Raw genomic sequence first — 7564 nt, forward strand, 5'->3', positions numbered from 1 at the left:
TCTTTCTTATTTCTATGGATTTTGAACTTTGAAATCTTGTCGAAAATGGATTTTCGAAGTCTTCTCTTCTAATGATCGATTGGAATGAATTGGAGAAGAAGGCTTTCGCTCTTAATGCAAAGGCTATGAATGCCTTATTTTGTGCGCTTGATAAAAACAAGTTCAACCGTGTTTCGGTTTGTGAAACCGCATTTGATATTTGGCACACACTCGAAGTGAGTTACGAAGGCACAAGTAGAGTGAAAGAGTCAAAAATCAATCTTTTGTTACATTCTTTCGAACTTTTCCGGATGAAACCGAGTGAGACTATTGGCGACATGTTTACCCGTTTCACGGATGTCGTCAACGGTCTAAAAGGACTCTGAAAAAGTTTTTCGGATTTTGAGCTGTAAATAAGATTCTAAGATCCCTTCCTAAGAGTTGGGATCCTAAAGTTACTGCTATTTAAGAGGCGAAAGATCTAAACAACTTCTCTCTTGAAGAACTAATCGGGTCATTAATGACCTACGAGATTACTTGCAAAGCTCATGAAGAGCAAGAAGACATCCTTCCAAAGAACAGGAAGGATATGGCACTTAGAACTTCAGAAGACCACTTGAGAGAAAACTCTAAGTGATGAGGACTGTGACGATGACTTGGCACTTCTAACAAGAAAATTTAAAAATTTCATTAAAAGAAACAAGTTTAAGAATGATACAAAAAATAAACTTGAACCCAAGAAGGACCAAGTTAATTGCTATGAGTATAAAAAGCCAGGACACTACAAGAGTGATTGTCCCTAAGTCAAAAAGAAGACATCAAAGAAGAAGGTGCTCAAAGCAACATGGGATGACTCGAGCGCGTCCGAAGAAGAGGAGTCCAATACCGAGCAAGTTGCTCATTACGCCTTAATGACCATCGGAGAGGAGGTAACAAACTTAATAGATGCAGATTTATCATTTGATGAATTATTAAATGTCTTCCATGATTTATTTGATGAATGCAAGATTATTAGTAGAAAATATAAATTGCTAAAAAAGGAGCATGATAGTCTTACTTGTAATTTCGATAAGTTAAAAGTTGAATATCATGATAGTTTAGGTCCATGCATAAAATGCCATGATCATGAAACTCTCCAAAAGAAAAACTTGTTGCTTAAGAACACCTTGAAGAAATTCGAGGTTGGTAGCAAGTCCTTGAACATGATCCTTGCAAACAAGGGTCACGTTCCCAAAAGAAGTGGAATCGGATTTGTGAGAAGTCCTCACCAAAATTCAACCACCTTCATAAAAGGCCCCATCTTACATGTTCGACACCAAAACAAATGCAACTTTTGTTGCAAACTTGGACACAAAATGCATTATTGTCCATTCAAGAAAATTAGTCCGAACAAATTAATTTAGGTTCCTAAAGGAACCATGATAAATTCTATGCAACATGATAAACAAAGTAGATCTATTTTTGAGGCACCCAAGAGCAAATGGGTACCTAAAGATCATCCTTTCTTGTAAAGACATAAAACATCTTAAGCTGGGAGCAAGAAATAACATCCCGATCCTTAGATTCTCGATATTCATGATACGAGATCCAAAAAGAACTCACAATGCTCTCTAGCCTAAATAACATAAGAGGATTAGAAAGTTAAAATTACAAATGTGATATAGATATAATCCTATTTGATCTCTCAGAATTGGAAACCCATGATCCTCACTTCACATATCCTGTAGATTTTCAAACTCATTGATTTCTTCCGTTCGTTACTCTCAATTCCAACTATATCATGAACTCACTAAGGTTGTCATGAACTTGCAAGGCTTACCAATCTGAATAATCCGTCACAAACATGTATGCACGTCACAAGATCTATCTTGATCATGCAAAATTTCTTATCTTACAATGAAAATTCTTACGTAATTACGTAAGTAAAGTTGATTGCTCTGAATGAAAATTCTTCTCAAGTCAAAAACTTTCAAATCAGATCACACTGCGGTCAGAACAAGTGCTCACCGCCTGTAGGCGGTGGCACCGCCCCAACTGGAGGTAGCACCTCCGACTGTCACGTGTTGCAAGTGGTTGCACCGCCCTAGCTAGAGATGCAACCGCCCGCAACTCTGCCCCTTTTTAACCAAAGCTAGGGCCGGCGGTGGAACCGACCCCAACTCATTTCCTTCCCCTCTTTACTCTTTCAAAGCCTCACCACTTCCATTTCACCCCTCATTGCATCCCAAATACTCATTGTTTTGAAGCAAAAGATCAACAATCTCTCCCTCTATTGAAGATCTCACTAAGGTATTCTCTAAGAACCCCTTAAATTCTATTTTTGATTCATTTACTCTTGCTCATTACTATCCTCTTAAATAGTAATAGTTATGGGGTCTAGAAGATCCTCAAGGGACAAAGGGAAGAGGTGATTAGTGGAAGATTTTGATCTTACCCTTTTCGATTCAAAATATCATGCTGAAAAATTTTCCTCCGTCGAACTTAGGAGTGTCAATAAGGGAAAACATGTAGATTTAAATGAACTAAGAGACTTAGAGACAATCCAATGGTTTGCAAACTTAGATCTACTCCCTATTTTACAAATTAGTGAACCCATCTATCCAAGACTTGTTAGATTGTTTTACAACAACATACAAATAGATGAAGAAGAAAGAATGTCTACACATCTGTTAGGACAACACATCTCCATTACGGATAAATTCATTTACGATATGATAGGCATTCCCATAAAAAGTAGAGGACTCTACTTTAGAGGATCATGGGATGATGAAACTGTTGGGACAACATATGTTGAAGCCTTACGAACAGTTTTCGCCAATCCCAACTTAGCATTTGTTCCTAAAAGTTGTGAACATCTACTGCCACTAAACACTAAGGTACTTCATCATATCCTAACGAGCATTATTCTCCCTAAACAATACCATCATGATGAAGTAAGTCAATTAGAATTAGGAACTATGTATTGGATCATGAAATGACATGACATCTGTCTTGGCTATCTTATCCAGCAAAACATGTTAGAACTATCTAAGAAAGACATGATGCTTCCATATGGTGGTATAATCACTAGAATACTGAGAGCCTACGATATTCTAATACCACCGAAAGAAGAAGTAATAAAAGTAGATAGATTTAACATAATAAACAAAAATCTACTTCACCGATTAAGATGTGTTTATAGAAATGGTAACTAGGTTAGAATGCTTAGAAGAACCGATCCCCCTCAACCTGAACCAGAACCGGAAACACCAATCTTTAGGGGTACTCAATCTCCTCCGATATGTCCCTTTGAGGAAACACACTCATTTCAGCAAGCGCATACTTCATTTGTCGAAGATATTGGGATTCGGATGGACCGATTTGAACAAAGACAAGAACGGCTTGAACATCGATAAGATCAAATCCTATCTGAGCTGCAGCAAATTCATCGACAATTTGACTCTTTATTTAGGCATTTTAATTTTCCACCTCCTGAATGAGCTTATATGTGTATTGTAAACTCTTTATGTTACTCAATATGATCACAATGCCTTGTGCCTTGATCCTTGATCTGGTTACCTGTTGTATTTATTTGTGAGTAGAGTTACAAACATCACTCATTGTTTAATCTCGTTACTCACTATCGGATTTTACATCGAAACTAAATGTTTTTTAAAACATTGTGTCTCGGTTTCTATGATAAATATGATTTATGAAAATGATATACCAATGCAGTTGATGCGTCATCATTGCCATAATACTAAACATCAACCAGCTGATATTTTTACAAAACCTCTAAGTGAAGAAAAATTTGATTTCATAAGAAGAGAATTAGGAATGTTGATGTGTCCGAATACATAAACTAGTTAAAATTATCTTTCGGACTTTATTAAATGATCAAATCACTTGATTACCATTACATGCCAAAATAACATGTTGGAAATTATGTGCTGAATACAAAAATTTCCATAGCAATAAGCATGTTTGATTGTATTTGAAAATATGTAGCATAGTCTTGTCCGAATGCATGAAAGTGTTCATTTCATGTTTGGATTCGCTTAACAATTGGTATCCTAAAAATCGGATTTTCTCATACACTTATATGTGAAAAATATTTTTCTGAAATTGATTTGATGAAATGATTTCTGCTTATGAATTCCATCTTGAAATATGGATGATAGTGTTTTTACTTGCAAAGATTTGCTTCACATACATATCTTGATACCTGAAGCATGATATAATCTCTCATCGGTCTTAACTTCACTCAAAGTAAACTCACAAATGGCCTTCCTCCTTCATGCAAAAAGATCATAACAAATAAAAAGGAAGAAGTATTCAAAGCAATCTATGTATCATGTCTTCCTTTATATGCTTGGAAAATGACATGTAAAGTCATGAAGAACTATCACGCTTATGCTCAAAATTCGCTTATTGTTCTCCTGCTATCACAATTACCATGCTTTTTGTTGATGACAAAGGGGGAGAAATATATGAGTATTAATGCCATGCTTGCATCACCAAGAGATATATGAATTGATGCATGATTGCTATAATTTGCATTATGCCTTGGTTGCATCATGTAATGATATCAAAATCTTACTTCGTAGATTTACATGTTGATATCTTACAATATGATAAATTGCTACTATTACCATCATTCAAACCTGTTATATAAAATTTGAAAATGAATGTCAAGCCTTGACATCATCTTCAGAGAGATACATCATGATGGGAATCATGATGGGAGTATTGATAAGTTTAAATGATTTTAACTTATCAATATGTCTCTTGAATTCAAAGGTTTTGAATTCTAAAATAACTTATCTCAAGTATGGCATATAGACAAGGGGAGTTAAGGTTAACTCCATTATCAATTGATTGTCATCATCAAAAAGGGGGAGATTGTTGAATCTCGGATTTTGATGATGAAGTCAATTGTCATTTATTATATAATCTATATGTTGAGATAAGTGTGCAGGATTAACTACGATGAATGTAAGACATGTAGCAGGAGTTGCGTCGGAGTCAAGACAATGCTCACGTTGGGAGTTCGAGAGTTCGATGGAAGTTCGGATAGTCGTCGGAGGTTCTGCGAGAACAAATCCGAGAAGTCCATGAGCTTGCCAAAGAAGCTCGTCGGAACTCGCCAACTGGATCGTCGCTAGTCCAGGAGTTTGCCGAAAGTCCGTAGGAGCATCACTGAGGGTTCATCGGATGATCGACGGAAGTTCGCCGGAAGCTCGCCGGAAGAAGCGATTGACGCACCGGAGCAAGTTGCAGTAAATGTCTTAGGGAATATCATAGTTAGCACAATGATTAAGTTGGAAATGGAAGGTAATCCCATTAACTTAATCTTAGGGCAATTGGGCCCCCGAAAAACCCAAATTGGGCCGAATGGATCAACCCATTCGGACCCTGATTTCTGCAAGGCAGTTGAACCGCCCAAAGCAGGAGGTTGCACCGCCTGGGCTCAGTCTCTGAGCGAGACTAGGAGGTGCAACCACTCCAGCCAGGCGATGGCACCGCCTGGGCTCAGTCTCCGAGCGAGACTGGGCGGTGCAACCTCCCCTGACAAGAGGTGGCACCGCCTGGGCTCGGTCTCCGAGCACTGGCTAAGCGGTGCAACCGCCTCAGTCAGGAGGTTGCATCGCCTGAGCTCGGTCTTCGAGCTCTGGCAAGAGGTGCAACCGCCCCTGACAAGAGGTAGCACCGCCTAAAGGCTCAGTCTTCGAGCTTTGTCAGGCGGTGCAATACTGGGTACTAGATCTCTATCCAACTACCCAAGCCTCTTAGATTAGTGGGTCTCTACCTAATAATCTCTCATCATGGATATCTTATATCCGAACCTTTACTCGTCGGTGTTTAGCGATACTACCACCTAGGAGGCTGTGCTAGTGGGTGCCACCACCTAGAATGGTGGTACCATCGCCTAGCACCCTGCTAGGGGTGGTACAACCGCCCAAACTAGCAGTACCATCGCTTGACACAGTCTCGAAGACTATGCCACGATGGTGAGACTTCTTAGGGCACTATTTGGGTCTCTCATTGGGCCCAACTGGCTCCTAATTGGGTTGGCCCAAATCCAAACCCAATGACATGCTAACTATGAAATCTAAGACATAATCTGAGCTAAACAAGTCCGTAAGTCTATTCTTCCAGCAAACTTCCGACGATCTCTCAGCAATGTTCCGGCGGACTACCGGCAAGCTCCTGGACTTCACTAGGATCTTCTTGGCGAGTTCCCGATGAGCTTCTCTGGCAAGCTCTGAGACTTCTCGGCTGGTTCCGCCAGCACTTCCAACGAACGTTCGGACTTCCGACGAACTCTCAAACTCCCAATGAAATCACGTCCTTGACTCCGGGACTTCATTTTGCTTCATGCCTTGCTATCGTAGTTAATCCTGCACATGTAAAACACACTTTATCTAGACAATTAATACTAAGCATTAATCATATTGTTTGACATGTCATTAGTCCCTCGACGCTTCGTCCGATTTTTCAGCGCATCGTCCTCTCTTGCGGCCTATTGCCCAATCGGCCAGTTGACTTCGCAACTCCGATATCGTTGACGCAATATCCACTCTTCTTGGCCCGATGCCCGAATCCATGGCCCGAAGCCTTCTATCGATACGTCGATCGATCCTCCGGTTGGATATCCAATCTTCTAACATGTTTTTCCCCGACACAACTTGATTCTTCTTGCTTTAACTGTCTCATCCTGATCGAAGCATCTTACGTCACTCAAAACGTAGATTAAATTATAAATAATTATCAATTGGTTTCATCATCAAAATACGAGATTCAGTAGTGTCTACCTACTCAACTAGTTGGTACCTTCAATATAATAAAAATTATTATCGACTAAAATATTATTTGTCACAACATAAAATGTTTATCCTAAAATAAGAAGTTTTGTGACAATGATGGTAATAATATCATCATTAATATTCAAACTTTAAGGATTTAATGATAAATTTTTAGTGATAAATTATGGTTTATCATAAAAATTTTGTGTAGTGACCTCATCACTAAATTACTTTTTAGTGATAATTTTAAATATTTATGCTAATATTTTTATGACTAATAGGATGTTTTCTCGTAGCGATACCTTTAATCCTTTCTTTTAAAGGTGAATAAATTTTCACTTTTCTAATTTAATCATAGAGGAGTGATACCTATATTTAGAAGATTCCCTTAGATTGTATTTAGAATTGATAAGTATGTTTAGCATTAGGATTTAAATTACTTGGACAACACAAGTAAATATTATTCAGGTTGTTCTAGAAAATATCTTATAAGTTTTGTGGCCTCACCCTGATTTTATTCCCTTAATGATATAATTCGATGTTGTTGACTATCAAAGAAATGTGTTTTTAGATAGGAATATAAGGTGATCACTTCGCTCATTGCAGCATCCTTCGATGTTGCGTTTTGCCCATTATAACAACCTTCATCGTTGTGGTAATTTAATATTCCAACATCTTCTCTAAATTAAATTTTACAAAAGATAGATATTATAGAAAACCTTCAAGTTTGATTGCATCTCCTTTGATACCTTGGTAACTCTGAATCACACAATCCATACTAGTCATCCATATGCTCGATT

Source organism: Musa acuminata, chromosome BXJ3-5, assembly GCF_036884655.1.
Source record: "Musa acuminata AAA Group cultivar baxijiao chromosome BXJ3-5, Cavendish_Baxijiao_AAA, whole genome shotgun sequence".
In the NCBI taxonomy this organism is placed as follows: Eukaryota; Viridiplantae; Streptophyta; class Magnoliopsida; order Zingiberales; family Musaceae; genus Musa; species Musa acuminata.